The following is an 18069-nucleotide window of genomic DNA, read 5'->3' as shown; positions in this document are numbered from 1 at the left end:
ACATGGGACATTCGGTGTTCACAAATACTGTCACTTTAAAGGCAAATCCTGACATTCAACTGAAGGCAACTTCCTGGGAGAATTCCTTTTTGGATTTGTTGCTTCCGTTTGAAGTCTGTTTTAAAGCACTGTCTGCTTGAAGCTTTAGACGTAAAGCCAATTGAACACAAGGCTCAGTTTATTTTACGGCTGCCAGCTTGCACTGTGTGGGTCACTGTGTTGATGTTCTGCTGAAATACAAGCATAGTATTGGAACATTGTGATCAATTTCTTTTTCTTGTTTGTTCGTGATTTTTTGTGAGGTTGGCCTGAAACAAAATATGACTGGCTTTCAAAAAAAAAAAAAAAAATGCCTGGGGGGCAAATTTATTGAACATCCTCAACATTGTTGTACAATACATTTCAGTAAAATGTCTACTCTGAGTGATAGTTCCCATCAATACTTCTTTACTACCAATAAATAGTCTACTACTTTAAGCACTGTTGTTTATACTCTTGGATCTTCTCTTCACATAAAATCACATTTCCTGTAACTCAGAAACATATCTCACTACAATTTTCCTTCTAGTAAAAAAGCAGCTCTTGCTTTTACGTAAATAATACCCAACAAACACCTTCACATCATGTTAATGTCACAGCACATATTTAGTCATGGACATAGATGTTTATTCTTATTCTGCTGCTTTGTTCTCCTCCCTCCTTTTTTTACATGACAACAGCATTTTTGGGACAAGTTTTTAAAGGGTTTCAAGGTGCAAGTTTTTTGAAAACAATACCGCTACTGTCTCTGTGTAAACTACAAAAACAGTGATATCATGCGCATGCATATTCCATGACATCATGTGACATTGCCAACTGCTGGCCTGGCACGCAAAATACAATGTTTCTAGTCAGTTTCACAGATCTGAGGCTCATCTAGAGCCCTAAGTTCAGAACTGCATGATGGGAAAAAGAGCGATGAGGGAAGAGATGGGGAGGAGGATGGATGTCGGAGGAACTGTCACTGGGAAAGCGCAGAGACTGTCTCTTATATAAGCTCTTAATGATGATTGACAGGACTGAATGTTTAGGCTCCTCCCAAACCTAAGTTTACAACTTAATTTAATGTTAAAACTAGGGCTGTCAGCGTTACACATAGTCATAAATCATTAATGCTTTTATAATATGCAGTCTTTGAAGGATGCATCTTTCATAGTATGCAGTCTTTGAAGGATGCAACCTTCATAGTATTCATCCTTCATAGTATACATAGTATGCATCCTTAATAGTATTCATCCTTCATAGTATGCATTATTCATAGTATGCACCCTTCAGTATACAGTATTTAAAGGATTCATTCTTCATAGTATTCATCCTTCATAGTATACATAGTATGCATCCTTCATAGTATGCACCCTTCATAGTATACAGTATTTAAAGGATTCATTCTTCATAGTATTCATCCTTCATAGTATACATAGTTTGCATCCTTCATAGTATTCATCCTTCATAGTATGCTACATAGTATGCATCCTTCTTAGTATGCATCCTTTATAGTATGCTTCACAGTATGCATTATTCATAGTATGCAGCCTTCAGTATACAGTTTTAAAGGATTCATCCTTCATAGTATTCATCCTTCATAGTATACATAGTATGCATCCTTCATAGTATGCTGCATAGTATGCATTATTCATAATATGGACCCTTCATAGTATACAGTATTTGAAGGATGCATCCTTCATAGTATTCATTCTTCATTGTGTGCTACATTATATGCAACCTTCATAGTATACAGTATTTGAAGGATGCATCCTTCATAGTATTCATCATTCATAGTAAAGTATGCATCCTTCATAGTATTCATCCTTCATAGTATGCACCATTCATAGTAAAGTATGCATCCTTCATAGTGTTCATCCTTCATAGTATGCTTCACAGTATGCATCACTCATAGTATGCACCCTTCATAGTATACAGTATTTGAAGGATGCATCCTTTAAAGTATTCATCCTTCATAGTATGCTACATAGTATGCATCCTTCATAGTATTCATCCTTCATAGTATGCTACATAGTATGCATCCTTCTTAGTATGCACCCTTCATAGAATACAATATTTGAAGGATGCATCCTTCATAGTATGCTACATAGTATGCATCCTTCATAGTATGCACCCTTTATAGTATTAAGTTTTTGAAGGATGCATCCTTCATAGTATTCATCCTTCATAGTATGCTACATAGTATGCATCCTTCATAGTATTCATCCTTCATAGTATGCTACATAGTATGCATCCTTCTTAGTATGCACCATTTATATTATGCATCCATCCAAAAGGGGGAGGTGGGCACACTCTAAATAACGATAAAAGAGGCAAGAAACATTCTTCACAGAACAATTTCTTTCTTACCTTTTATAGTCTGGAGAACCCTTCTACTACAAAAGCACTTTGTGTGCAAAAGAAAGATTTTGTTAAGGTTCTTTATACAACCCTCCAAAGATCATTTTAGGAACTTTGATTTTTAAGAGTATAAATGCACTGTAAATTCTTTGGATAAAGCATCTGCCGAATACTGTGAAAAGAAAATCAAGCATTAAAATCATATATTAAAGCTAGGATAGGTAATGTTTGAGAGCTAGCAAAATTAGAAAATGGCACCTCTTCTAAGCTACACCCCCTCTCGTTAGCACTCCGTCCAAAGCTACGCCCCCACAAACATGAACGCGCATCCACAGTCGGAGTCAGCTGCAGGTCACAGGAAAACCGAGTATTTCAACACATTATAGGCATCAACCAAACGACTCCATGTCTCATTCACCTGTAACTCAACTGATTTACACCGACAGAGAATCTAATGTTAGCATTGGGCTAATACTAGCTACAAAAATAGCTACGTTGCCTAACGTAACATTTATCATGGAAATAACAAATCCCCCCGAAGCAAAACAAATTATTACCTGTTCAGCAGAAAGACCGCAACCTCGGCATCGCTTTTCAGGCCCTTCAGCTCCCTCAGTTGTCTCCACCGTTCAAATGCTCCACCGATGTTTACGCGAGTTTGTCCTCTGGCTTTATCCAGTACCTGTTTAGTTGCAGCCTTTTCTGCCTCAGATTTTCTTTTTCTAGGTTTTTTATTAGGGCGAGCAGTTACCAGCAAAGCTGGCAGTGGTAGTTTTGGCTGCTTTTTATCTTCCATTGTGCCGGTGCCGCAAACTCCTGCTTACTCGGTGTAGTGTTCAGGGTGACGATGACGTGATTAGTGCACGCAGGACAGCGCGCGCAGTGGGGCTGGGCCACGAGACATGAAGGCATCTGATTGGTTCTTTACACACGCACCGAATGGCAGTGATTGGTGTGAGTTTTTACTGTCCTGCAGCTGCTACAGAGGTCTGATTGTTTTCATTCCGTTTTCTGAACACATAATGTATTAACTACTCTCAGGATAGAAGGACCATTTCACCCAGTATAATAAAAAATGTATCTGAACAGGATTACCTACGCTAGCTTTAACATTTTTAAGAGCCTAATTTGAACTTCATCAAAAGTCCAATCTTAACAATCACATTGAATGTTGCATTATAATTTTCCATCCGCATTTATGTAATAGTGCATTGATTGTAGTACTGAGGTTTGAATAGATATTGGTAGGGTCTAATGAACCTTTTGATTAAATGTAATGCTTTTCCCCCAATGGTTCCTTATACATCTATTATTTTACACCTCAAGGAATCAAATGAATCCGATTTAAATAGAAGTAAAATAATGCATTTTCTGTGTAATTGTTTGGCACATGGGCAGATTACAAAGAACATAATTGGCTGCACACAATTGTGACCACAGGCACATTGCTGAAAATACACGCTTGCATTGAAAGAGCTAAGCAGCACATTATCAATTCTTATACAATGTTTATACGAAATTTCGTTATATAGTCACGTATTTTTTTGATTCTTTTTTCGTGCTATTATCACGAAATTTCGTGTTTTTTCGTGATCGTATAACGAATTCCTGTTTTCGTGTGATTATCACGTATTGGTTACTCAACTGTTTTGTCCTATTTTCTTACCATTGTCGCTTCGGTTTAGGGTTAGATTTACATAAAATGACATCCCTAACCAAACCCAACTCTAACCCCAACGCCAGGCGACATATAAAAAAATAAATCAGAAAAAATAGTATAAACCAATATATAAAGTGACTTTCTAATGCAAGCACCAAATCTAACCCTAAACCGAAGCGACAATGGTTTAAAAATAGGAAAAAGCAGTTGAGTAACCAATACGTGATAATCACACGAAAACAGGAATTCGTTATACGATCACGAAAAAACACGAAATTTCGTGATAATAGCACGAAAAAAGAATCAAAAAAATACGTGACTATATCACGAAACTTTGTGAGACTGGGTAGTTATAACAGAGCAGTTGAACAGTGACTTTTCAACCAGACATTATCATTTAAATGATGATCGGCACACTAAATGATCACATGACACACGACCACAAATAAGCATATTTCACACTTTAATAATGCTTATTTTTTAGCATTCTACTCATGTGCTTTGCTGCCTTTGAGGAATTATGGTTTAGGCGAATTTATCTGGCCCAGACTATTCAGCAGGGATCATCTACTGTTGAAATAAGAAAAACACTGGGGCGAAACGCTTGACTGATCCGTTCCTGTGTGTTTTCATTTAATTATTTATTTTCCTTAAACTCTAATAGTGACTTTTTTAAAAGCTTGCAGTTACCCACTCAAACCTAAATCCCACTCTACAATCTCATTGTTTTCAGCATTTAAATGAAATTAAGGCTGATTTCCAGGCAATTATCCAATCACATTATAGTTAAGTTGTGGAAACAGGGGATAAGTATGTCCCTTATTAAATAAATAAATTGTGTTTTTTCAATCCAAGTCTGTCCACATTGATTAAAGGCTTGACATCATGCACACTTTTACATTTCCACTGCATTTATTACAGTAATTCATCTCACATAAGACTGATTTATATTTTTAAGAGCGCTATGAAGTGATTAGTTGACAAATGATACCGAAGTCTCAGTTTTATAGTATAATCATTTTGACTCTATGACTGCAGATAATGAAGTCCAGAGCAGATTTTTAATTTAACTGCTCTTAATAGGAGGACTTTGGTGTAATAGAGCAACACTAAAAGCTAAATGTGTTCTGATATAGTTTATCCTGACATTTTTAGGTCTTCCATTTGCACCGTTATACGCTAATTTTTAATATCCTGCTGTTGTTAAGTCTGGAGCAATATCTCATAATTTCTTTTAAAACTTTAAAACTAAAAATCTTTCGGCAACAATGCTGTTTTCTGTTTACTTTCTGTATAATTTGAACAGACATCTGAAATAATATCCTAAACCAAATGAATAAATAAAATGTAATAGTGCTTTTAATGCTTGTAATAGTGTTTTCATATGACTGACTGACTTAATATTTTCAAAGTAAAATAGCAACATTAAAATGCAAAGGATTTTGTTAACTAGATCAACTAGAAGGACTTTATTAATAACTAATCATAAGTTAATGATAACGGCCCCTCATCGTCTTCGTGTAAACTATAGACGGTTTCATCGGACGCACGTGATACACGTCTGGATCCGAACCTTGCTTCCGGTTTCGTTTTTTTAATGGTCTGACTAGTTACTAAACTGATCTCTTGAACGAATGCCTCGTCGAAAATAACAATTGTTTTGGTTACCTAGGTAATCTATGTGTTGTTTTTTGCTTATTATATAAATAAACTACGTTTAAAGAACTTTGTTGCTATTTATTCTTAGCGTTACTGCTGAAACGGTCTATAACATAAATATAAAGGTGATAATGGTGAAATCATGCGCATGTGTTCATTTAGTTGAGTACCTAGTACCAGTAGGCTACTGACAAGCATTGGCTAGCTTGCTACGATTTACGCATTTCTTATCTTTTACTGTCTATGATTCATACTGATACAGTGAATGGCTACGAAAGACAACATTTCCCACCTCTACTGTCATGAAAAGAAATACCACTTAAAAAAAATATCTTGGTTACGGTGTGATGCCTACTCGATCCCTGATGCGTTCTTCCAGTCGCTGTCTGCTCCTACCGAACTACCACTATTTTTAACAACACTAAGAAGGCGCGACACAACATGAAACTTTGCTCGAAGTATCACCTGGATCTCTACACATGAACGCAATCATTGACAACATTGTTTTTGTACACAGAGTTTACAAAAAAAAAAAAGGTTTTGAACAACTGACTTATGGTGTCTGCTCGGCATCTTTGCCAGACATAAAGAATCGATCTCCGAATGCGAAGGAATGAATCTCATATGAGGCTCCTTTTCAGCTAGAAGGTCAAAATTTGTTTTTCACTTGTGACAAAACAACGAATTATACGTGCATAAATATGGAACTATGCTTTAGGAGCAATCCATCTTTACTCTCCTTGCTCCTTACGTCGCATTCGGAGTCGATACATCTTGACTGGCAAGATGGCGGCGATTGGACACCAAAACAGCCAAAGTCAGTTGTTCAAAACCTTTTTTTTAGTAAACTCTGTGTACACAAACAATGTTCTCAATGCTCGCACATAATACAGCGTTTTAAGTCATTTTCTCGGATCTGTGTAAACGCAATTCTTTTTGACAGCATTTTTGTACGTACGTGATTTTTTTCAAAAATGCAAAGAAAACTCTTTTCTGTTTTTTCAACATGTTAGAATGCGAAAGAAATTTATGATCCACGGTGTACATCCACACCGCATTATGATATATGCTCAATTTCTAGATGATGACAATGACATATATTGCAGTCAAAACCAAACAACACATCATGATTATTTATCTCATTTCTGACCTAGGAAATACTCTGTCTCTTTTGTGTGTGCTCTTTTGATGCTCTATATATGCCTTCCAAGCATTGGTAAGTCATTAGAAACTTTACCGTGTGGTCCAATTTTTAAAACCTTTTTGCTAATTATTTCCAAATCTAGAGTTGTTATCCGTCTAGAAAACCGAGAGGACCTATGACACAGCTGTCAAAACTAATTCCGCTAAGTGACAGCCTGGGTTTGTTGTGCGTTGTCTTCAGTGAGGCTGAGTAATTTGTCCATCATACCAAAGTGGACAGGAACACCCGATCATCTTCACATTCACAGGCAGAAAAAAATCCCTCTATGGCTTTATTTTAACAATGAACAAATTGGTAGAAAGTAAATATAAGGGTACCTGAAAGGACTAGAAATCCAAATTGCGGGCTGTGGATTTATTTGAATGGTAATTATACTCCACAGTGAGCTGAATATACAATGATTCATAGTGGGAAAGCCGGTTTACTCAACGGAGATCTGTCGACTCGCATTAGAGTAGGATGGGAAGCGTGCAATCATTTCCCTCTGATGTAATTAGTGAAATTAACTGGATGTTGTGATTTGTCTTTCCGTTTAATTAGTCATTTATATCGAAACAGCATATCCCATGGGGTAATTTGGAAAACGTATCAAATGATATTATATGCAAACAATATTTCATACAAGGGTTCTTTTTTTTACAATTTTTTTGTGTTATGCTTTTAACACATTTTGTGTGATTTTGTGTTAAAATAAAAAGTTGTATTAAAAGTATTGTTCTTAAACGTTTTTGAGCAGTAAAAATACAAATTTCTTTAAAATTAGAGGTTAGGATTTAGATTTATTTAGGTTTAAGAGATCCTGCAGTGGAAGGGGAGTTTACCCTAAAAACTTGACACATACGTTTACATTTTTATTACTGTTTTTAATACTTTATTCACATTTCTTGTATTTTCTGGATGTATTCTATTAAAGAGACTGAGAAACAATTATATATGATCACTATAAAATTGCAAAAACAGCAAATCTTATTCTGGCATGGTTTCTTAAGACTTCACAGTACTGTGCAAAATTACCCTATACAGCAGGTGAACAAAACTGCACTATGAATGACATCACTCGTTGTATTGGGTGGATGGATGTCTGTGGTGTATTCACCTTTGATAGGTGTGAAATGTTCAATACAGGCAAGAAAAGCTGACTTCCATTTAGCAGAAGAGCCTTGAAGAATCTAATCATAGCTGTGATTCAAGCTGTGTTGTAGGTCAAGCTGTAAAGGTTTTCTGAAATGGAGCTGAAGAAAGTGATACAAGACGTACCAAAGTACATTACTGAACCACAGAAAGTACGGATCGTGCTGTATATTGCACTTATTTATGAAGTAAATTTGATCTGTCTGATCCAACTCCATTGATTTTATAATCTCAATATCTTCCTAGTCCTTTTCATCGTTGATGTACTACCCAAAATTGTGGTGCTCTGAAAACAGTTTACAGCTATGGTTTTATAGATCTTGTTTGCTTACTTCACATCACCCTTTCACGAAAGCCACAATTTACTGTGAACATGAGTCAGATGTTGAGAGTACAGTCATATAAACACAGCATTCATGTGACTTTCCCTCTGCATGCAGCCAAAGTTATTTCAAAAGTCACTGCAGGCAAATCAGTTGGCTTAAAGCAAAAGTAACTTTTTGGTAAACATACGATGATTGACATTGAACTTGTGAATCGTGATTGTGAGATTATTTGCAGATTATTATATAGGGAAAGATTGGGTAAATATGCCACTTTTGACCATTTCTCAGCAGTGACCCAAGTTTTTGAAATGTATCTTATAGACATATTTGGTGATATACAAAAACATCCAGTGTTCTTGATTTTAATTTTCAATAATTTTTTGAACTATCCATCATACACTCACCTAAAGGATTATAAGGAACACCTGTTCAATTTCTCATTAATGCAATTATCTAATCAACCAATCACATGGCAGTTGCTTCATTGCATTAAGGGGTGCGGTCCTGTTCAAGACAATCTCCTAATCTCCAAACTGAATGTCAGAATGGGAAAAAAATTTGATTTAAGCAATTTTAAGCGTGGCATGGTGGTTGGTGCCAGACGGGACGGTCTGAGTATTTCACAATCTGCTCAGTTACTGGGATTTCACGCACGACCATTTCTAAGGTTTACAAAGAATGTTGTGAAAAGGGAAAAACATCCAGTATGCCGCAGTCCTGTGAGCGAATATGCCTTGTTGATGCTAGAGGTCAGAGGAGAATGGGCCGACTGATTCAAGCTGATAGAAGAGCAACTTTGACTGAAATAATCACTCTTTACAACCTAGGTATGCAGCAAAGCATTTGTGAAGCCACAACACGCACAACCTTGAGGGGGATGGGCTACAACAGCAGAAGACCCCACCGGGTACCACTCATCTACACCACAAATAGGAAAAAGGGGCTACAATTTGCACAAGCTCACCAAAATTGGACAGTTTAAGACTGGAAAAATGTTGCCTGGTCTGATGAGTCTCGATTTCTGTTGAGGCATTCAGAATTTGGTATAAACAAAATGAGAATATGGATCCATCATGCCTTGTTACCACTGTGCAGGCTGCTGGTGGTGGTGTAATGGTGTGGGGGATGTTTTCTTGCCACACTTTAGGCCCCTTAGTGCCAATTGGGCATCGTTTAAATGCCACGGCCTACCTGAGCATTGTTTCTGACCATGTCCATCCCTTTATGACCACCATGCACCCATCCTCTGATGGCTACTTCCAGCAGGATAATGCACCATGTTTCAGAGAGCTCAAATCATTTCAAATTGTTTTCTTGAACATGACAAAGAGTCATTGTACTAAAATGGCCCCCACAGTCACCAGATCTCAACCCAATAGAGCATCTTTGGGATGTGGTGGAACGGGAGCTTCGTGCCCTGGATGTGCATCAAATCTCCATCAACTGCAAGATGCTATCCTATCAATATGAACATTTCTAAAGAAAGCTTTCAGCACCTTGTTGAATCAATGCCACGTAGAATTAAGGCAGTTCTGAAGGTGAAAGGGGGTCAAACACAGTATTAGTAAGGTGTTCCTAATAATCCTTTAGGTGAGGGTATATACAACTATAATGAAAAATGTCTTTCATACCAAATTTAATCCAAACTCTACCCAAAGTTGTTTAAGCTGTCATTCTATCCACACACTTTATGATTTATTTACAGCATCAAATAACACAAAAAGCCCTTTCCCCAAGCTTTCCTTTTAGCCATCCAATAAATCATTGAAATCTTGATAAGAGCAAACTATCCAAAGGGAAATTTGAGTTCAAATAAGATAAAATAAGCTCTCTCCTTTAATTGTATGTTTAAGTTCAGTTCGCTTCTCTTTGTTGACCATGTTGTCCATGCTGCAAAGAAAGTTTTTAAGGGTGTTGACACAAACCTTTTGATAAAACATCACAATTTTTCTCTTTTTCATTGCAGTTAGTTCTGCTGTCAGTTACTTTGGTTCTGCTGTTTTGGTTGCTACCACATACAGCAAAAGCTTTTCTTCCTACAAATAAAATGTTTGAAAAATGGTTTCTGAATGGAAAATTGTATCAATAAAAAGCTAAATTGCATAATATTTTAATCCAAACAACTTTGGTTCACTCTTATGTACTACAAGACAAGGACCATTGTGATGTAAATGCCATCTTTTTATAACAACTGCTGTTATGAGTACTTAAAGTCCTCATAGTCACTAATATCACTTAAAACTCATTTTTAAGCATCATATGTAAAAGGTTTTCCAGTGACAGTAATTTCTTCATACTCTAAAACAGCTTGAATATAACTCTTTACCATTGCCTCAATTAATATACGCAGAGCGAACAAATATATGCAAATTAGTCCCCACCTCCACTCAATCGCTAGATATGAATATGCAAATTAGTCCCTGCCTCCACTTTTTGGCCCTGTCCTAAATGGCACACTCCGGATTTGTGGACTTCCTCGGAGTCCACACTTTGATGACATCATGTAGTGCATACCTTAGGGACCCTTGGCGCGAGTCCACGAGGGTGCACCAGAGTCGTTTTTTGGGACAGATTCTAGTGTCACGCCGGAAATATGAAGAGAAGTTGCCCATCAGTGTGAGCTCCTCCCATCTGTCGTCTGATTGGTCTGTCGTAAGGACTTCTGGGTTGGTAAAGTGCGTAAAGCATGCAACAGTGCGGGCTTCGCCAAAGGCCGCATCAAGGGTGCAAAGGAGGCACTGATTGGCACATTTCAAACGCACACAAAATTTAAGGCCACAAGATCGAAAATCCACATGAAGTGCGCTATTTGGGACAGGGCCTTTCACACTACCAGCAAAGGGCACTTAAAAATAACCTGCAATTTTATATTTCAAACAGAGATGGCGTTAGAGAGGCAAAGTTACAGATTATTTAAAATTATTCAAAAGAGTTCAAAATTCTATACATTTTTAAAAACCTGATTTAACAAAAGTTAAATATCTGACATTGTTTTAATATTAATAATATTTAAAATTGTACAATATATGCTATATTAATAAAATATGCCTTGCACTCTCTAAAAAATGCTGCCTTGTTTCAACCCATAGTTGTGTAAGATATAGAGAAACCCACGTTGGGTTAAATTAACCTATATGAAATGTCAATATGTGACTGTACGATGGATTAAAACAACCAAATATTTTTTATATTTTTAATATTACATGAGAGAGAGGAAACACCGAACAACCTGTGGCTTCTCTCAATAACCTATACAGTTGATGTGGCAGGCCAACTGAGGACAGATACATGCTTAAAACAGATAGTGGGATCATGTTGACTGTGAAGCTATGAATGAGCACCCTAAGGGCTTCAGCTTTGCAGAAACTATGCCAGTCCTTATGCCTGAATCATGGAAAGAAACACTTTCTCTTGATGTACATTGCTTCGGGCGAGCTATGTGTCACAATGTGTTACATGAGAGGACCCCCATGGGTATCCAAACAGCCTGGGGTTTGTTAGCAAAAGCGTTAACCATCCATCAAAGAACTTTAACCTCCTAAGCTCAAGCAGAGATAAATGTTAGTGGGAGATAATGTTGATTGGTAAGAAATGTACGGAGCGCATGCAAAGTGCAATTCTGTTTTATGGAGTAAAGCGAATATCCTTTAAAGAAAGTTTAGGTACTCTGGAGCTGTATTTAATTGCTTGCTGAGGTCAGAATAAAATCAGGTATACCAGACATCAACTGTAACAATTTTTTGGTTTCCTTATAGCTCGTGTTTAAAATACTTCTGCTTTAGCTATATGCACATGCAGACACTGTATAAATCTCCTCCCCTGAGAATCATTAATCTGTTGGAATTGGTTCTTTTTACTGGAGGGCGGACATCTTTATTTTAATTGGCCATATTAAGTAGAAGGACCTGGAGATCTCCAAATGGGGGTGGGAAACATATAAAAATTTTACTTAGATAAATACTCATTATTCCCCTGTGCGGTTGTTAAATGGGGAGTGGTGATGGCACAGTGGATAAGACACACGCCTTTGGTGTGAGAGACCCGGGTTTGAATCCACTGTGACTTGCCATTGTGTCCCTGAGCAAGACACTTAATCCCTAGTTGCTCCAGAGGCATGCAACCTCTGACATAAACAGCAACTGTTAGTCGCTTTGGATAAAAGCGTCAGCTAAACGAATAAGTAAGAAAATTGCCTCTTTTTTTAAATGCATTGTATGGGTCCATTATGTTTTTATTCGTTACCAGAAGCTAGTTATTTTAGTTTATACAAGTTTTAAATATGGATATTTCTACAACAACACAGCGCGGATTACCCTCAGAATACCTTTGTTTATCATTGTGGAGCCATTTGGATTTATTTTGTGAAGTATGGATGCACATTTTATGGACATGAAGGAGTGGACCCCGTACCTTTGATTAACTGAAAGATCTACAACATTTTCTAAAATAAATGAAAATGTGTTCGTCTGAAAAATTTATGAACATATGAATCTCAGACGGCTTGTGGGGAGTAAATCATGTGTTTAATATCACTTTTGGCCAAACTATCCCTTTAATAAAGGTTGACCACCCACTTTTTGAGTTCACACCCCTTAACTACATACAGTATGGGCCCTATTTTAACGATCTAAGCGCATTGTCTAAAGCGCACAGCGCAACGTCTAAATGGGCGTGTCCGAATCCACTTTTGCTAATTTAACTACGGGACAAAATGGTTTGTGTGCCGAGCGCATGGTCGAAAAGGGTTGGTCCTTTTTTTATGAGTAATGGGAGTATTTTGGGCGTAACGTGCAATAAACCAATGAGAGTCTCAGCTCTCATCACCTTTAAAAGCCAGTTGCGCTGGCGCTATGTCTAATCCCTATTTAGATGACGGACTTTGTAAACTGAAAAACTAAGCTGAGGAAGAAGATCCCCAGTTTAAGATTAATGTTAAATAATTGTGTTGTTTTATATTTGTATTGAAATTGTTCTTTTTTCATTAAAACCTTTAAAACCCGTTTTCATTTAGTCATGGAAGTAAAAAAGCAGGCTTTTAATTGCTTTAAATGTATGGCTATCCAATATCATCAAAAAATTATTTACAAGTATGTAAGAAAAGGTCTGTACTGTAAAAATACTTTATTTGTAACAAACAGGAGATAAAGAATTTACAAACGGCTCTCCGCACGTTTCAGCACTTGGACAGCTTCGTTTTTTTTTTAAGCATTACTTAAAAATGTTTCTCATCCCTCCATATCCACAGGTACAGAGTCATCATATACAATAAATCCGTGAGGTAGCATTTAAAAACATTTAAAAACAGATGCATTTGTTTAAAGCAAAGCATTTATTTACTTACCATTCTGCAGGTGAAGCAGCTCTTTACGCCTTCTAACGTCTCATAATTACTCCTTATTTATGTCCAAGAGACTCAATAATAATCTTTTACATTCAATCCTTTAATCTTTCATATTTAAAGGGTTTTTGTGCTGCTGCGCATTCATGTATGTGTTAAGCAAACCCGCGTTGTCGTCCCATTTATAGGCGCATATTACTAATGCGCTCTTTAAATAACAAAAAAACATATTGCGCCATTGACTTTAGACTTTAGACCAGGTTTTTGTTGGTCAATTGCGTGGTCTATTTTAGTTGCCTCAAAATAGCAACGCGCCAACAATGCGCCTGAACACACCTCGTTTTCAGACCAGAACGGCCATGGGCGCAAAAGGGGGCGCAAATGCATTGCTATTTAAACAATGCGGTGCTAAACATGAAAATTATAATTGCGCAGGGTGGAAACTAGCAAAAGACACTTGCGTCGCGCATTGCGCTGCATTGCGCCCGGTGTAAGATAGAGCCCTATAACTTTGGTCTTTTATATTAATCTTTTCAAAAACAGCCAAATCTAATTGATATTTGAGCGAAATCAGTCAACCACGTGTTTGACCTGCTATCCCAACACACATTATGAAACCCTGAGAGCAAAATCATACATAGAAAAATAAACTTGCGTTGAAAATAGCAATAAATGCAGTTATACAAAAGACAATATAGGAACAATTCACATGCAAAACGCTTGCGAATGTGAAATATTATCCCAACATGAATGTCAGTTCTGATAAATCCAAACAAGAGAAATAGGGAAGCAGTATCTTACTGTGTGCTGTTGAGCATTATGTTCAGCTACAAAGCAGCATGTTCCTCTCACAGATGCTTCAGAGCCAGGAGATATAGTCAGGAGTCTAACTGTGTGTCTGTGAGAAGTTAAAAAGGCAGTGCAGTGCCCAACTGAAAAATATTTGGCTTACTACAAGCATTTCATCTTTTCAGTTCCTGCGACCGCTGCGTAGCTGCTGAGGAGTTTCGATTAAAGCTCAGTGTTGGCTCGCAGCAAAGCAGGGACATTCGCAGGACATTTCTAAACCACATCTGCCTTTTTGGAGCTAAACACAAGTCCTTTTTATGACAAGGCTGTCAGCCTGAAGGAACATTCACTTGCTTAAATCTAAACAATGTAGTACATATGACAGCTATGTTAGTTATTATTTCAGGTTATATAATTAAGTTTCTATGTAATTATTGTGAAAAGAAAGAGTTGTTATCTTAAAGAGCACCTATTATGGGATACACGTTTTTAAACATCCTTTTGTGTGTAAGTGTGCATTAGTACATGCTAACGATATTCAAAAAGTACATACCTCAAAGAAAACGATGACGCGAGTTATCGTCTCTAACGTTCGAGGACTACAAAAAACACTCGGATTGTAGGCAACAGTTTACTTCCTGGGATTGGTGACGTAGATAAGACCAACATTATCATAGTTCAGCCCTCTCTGCTTTGCTTGGGTACGCCCTCAAAGACGAGGGTGGGGTGGGGAGCGCCGAGTCAGAAGAGAGCTAAAATGGCGGAGGTTGGGAGTCCCTGCTTTGACTCTGTTTGCAAACTCTTGTTTCATTGTTTAAGCGATTAAATCTCTCGAGTAGACGCTGTCTCTTTAGATGCGAGGGCAAAATAGCACTTTATGGACTTCCACAGAGGACATCATGTTTAATACGGTTCCGGAAAAATCCAGTCAGAAGTTGTTCACGGAGTTTTCACAATAACTGCTTCTCATGAACCGAAGCTGGATTTGCACGACGTCTTCTCTTGAAAGTTGGATTACTGTGCACTTCTGGATCACAGACTGTAAGTATTCACGTTTATTATTTGCCTTTTACTGTACGTTACGTAACCGGTAACCGGAGATTAACATAATGTGCGTGTAGAGCTAAGCTTGCAAGCTAATTGTTTTGTGTTGTAATACTGTATTTCATAAACAACGTACCATATTTACACACGTGTATGTTGAATTATGCAGGCTTTCGTTTTTTTTATCGATGTTGGTTTAGACATGTTTACAAACTTGCTAAGTTGCTAAGCTAAATACAAATACAAATGCCAGCTAAACTGTTACCAGTAAAATTTGTTCTCATGATCAAACTCAAGAAACTCTAAGTACAGATGATTTGTTTAAAGTTATATGTATTTTACTCTTGTATTTACTTGAAGCTTTCTTAGATTTTGAAACGAAGTAAACACATAATGTGTGTTGCTAATGTTGGGCCATGTAATATGTAATACATTTACGTTTTAATGAATAGTCTAACGATTTATAGTCGTTGTACTCTATTGTTATAATATGTCTTTTTGACTGAATACATGTTTGTTTTATTTGTCTATATCCTAGATTCGCAGCTGGACACATCCTTCTACACTGTATGCAAACATGCAACATCATTACACACAGTACAAGGAGTCAGACTGGCATATGAGGAGCAAAGGTGTTTAACACACATGATGTATTTAGCTAGTGAAACCACTACCAGTCTTAGATGTATAACTGATGATGACAAAGTTTTTTTTCTCTGCATAATAATAGGAACCCAGGCAGTAGCATCGTTTCACAATGTTTCCATCACCATCATCAGTGGATGCCTTTGCTGTCCGTAGCCTGAGATTTCAGATTTGCAGCAATTTTTTTTGATTTTCTCATTTATTGGAATGCTGTGCAGGTATTTAAGTATTTTAGTAACTGTGTTATATAAAGCAGTATTTACTTTTACAATAAATTAATTGCTTGTTTATATTTTACAGGTATTTGTACCTTGCAGCCATCCATTACAATGTCACCAAGCCGTAACAAAAGCAGGAGAGGGAAAGTACAAGGCTATGTTCCCAAAACACACAAATGACATACCGTAAGCAGTAATGTTTTATTTCAAATACATTCATAATTAAAAACTTAATGTATGAAGCAGGGAAATAAATTATCAAAACAAAATATTTATTGACTGCAATATTTCTACAGTTATGTGGATGATGTGATCAGGCGTTTGATGAGGTATTTGAAGATAAGCTGAAGGAAACCCCGATTCCAATGGACCTGGCATCACAGTTTGAGAGACCTTCAAAGGAGGACGTGATTGCATGCCATCTTCAGTGCAGGGGTCGTCGAAAGCCAAAATTGTGACCGATCTGATCAGGAAGCTCCAAGCGTATCTGGAGAACAACACACGACAGGATGATAACCTTATAGTGTCGTCTTAAATAGCACCAGCTGACAAAGCTTTGATATGCCATTTATCTGAATAGATAGCTGTAAGAAATGAATTGAACAATTTTTGAAACAAGAGCACAATATGGTTACTAAAGTATGTTTATTTATATATTGTTTAACATTTAAATATATATTTGTAATAAATAAAAAAAACTTTTGACTGACTATTATATTTTCTTTAAAGTTGCATCTTTTGTTCTTTTGGGTACTTTGTTACTATAATGATACTTTAGTGTTATTGGTTTAAAAATGTAATAAAACTTACTCTAGTCCTGCGCCTCAAAGGCTTATAGTCGGTACAATAAATGTTCTGTGTGTAGGGATTTAGACAATTTGTGCAAAACCTGGATGATGAATCACGCAGGTAAGAGGCCCTGGAACCTGTTGCATTCTCCTTAAAACCTAATAAGTAAAAACATAGCACTTATAAGTAAGCAGTCTTTCATAAAAGAGTTTACCATAGTGAAATAATGTAGAACATTCATTTCAATTAATACTTTGTGCTACATTTGGTGTTTCCATATAGTTTGCACAGTGATATAGTATGTAACAGTCTTTTATAATAAAGTTTACTATAGTAAAATAATGTTAACAAATGAAATAGTTTTATAATCATTTAAACAAATACTTTCTATGTGCTACATTTGGTGTTTCCATATAGTTTGCACAGTAATATAGTATGTAAGCAGGCTTTTATAATAAAGTTTACTATAGTAAAATAATGTTAATAAGTGAAATAGTTTTATAATCATTTCAACAAATACTTTCTATGTGCTACATTTGGTGTTTCCATATAGTTTGCAAAGTAATGTAGTACGTTATAATTACCTTTTGGATGTCTTTGCAACACATATTCGTCTTCGTTTAGCATTCTGGCAGAGCTAAGGACACCTAAAAAAGTTACATCCAATCGCGTTCATTGACGGAGATCGTTTATATCGTAACGGCTGTCTGAACTCTCTGGATCGAGCTTGTAGTGGTAAGGCAGTACAGACACCATCGTTTATTGAGAAATATAGCGCTTGTTTACGTTGCCTGTGACTCTCAGTCAGAACCGGAAAACCCACGCGTAGTCAGGGGAGTAACCTTTCAAACACACGCCGAACCCAGTTGACCAATAACAGTTGA

General features: G+C 36.8%; 1 long non-coding RNA gene across 1 annotated transcript; it reads left to right on the top strand.

Annotated features, from left to right (window-relative positions):
* The first annotated feature begins 15540 nt into the window (after nt 1–15540).
* Nucleotides 15541–17381, top strand: LOC141281023 (uncharacterized). The gene is made up of 4 exons (XR_012335392.1): nt 15541–16165; nt 16264–16396; nt 16479–16582; nt 16693–17381. It is a non-coding gene; the product is annotated as an uncharacterized lncRNA (long non-coding RNA).
* The last annotated feature ends 688 nt before the right edge of the window (nt 17382–18069 follow it).

The sequence above is a fragment of the Paramisgurnus dabryanus genome, chromosome 18, assembly GCF_030506205.2.
Source record: "Paramisgurnus dabryanus chromosome 18, PD_genome_1.1, whole genome shotgun sequence".
Taxonomy (NCBI): domain Eukaryota; kingdom Metazoa; phylum Chordata; class Actinopteri; order Cypriniformes; family Cobitidae; genus Paramisgurnus; species Paramisgurnus dabryanus.
Note: the sequence above shows the minus strand (reverse complement) of the source record. Positions and strands in the feature narration are given on the sequence as shown.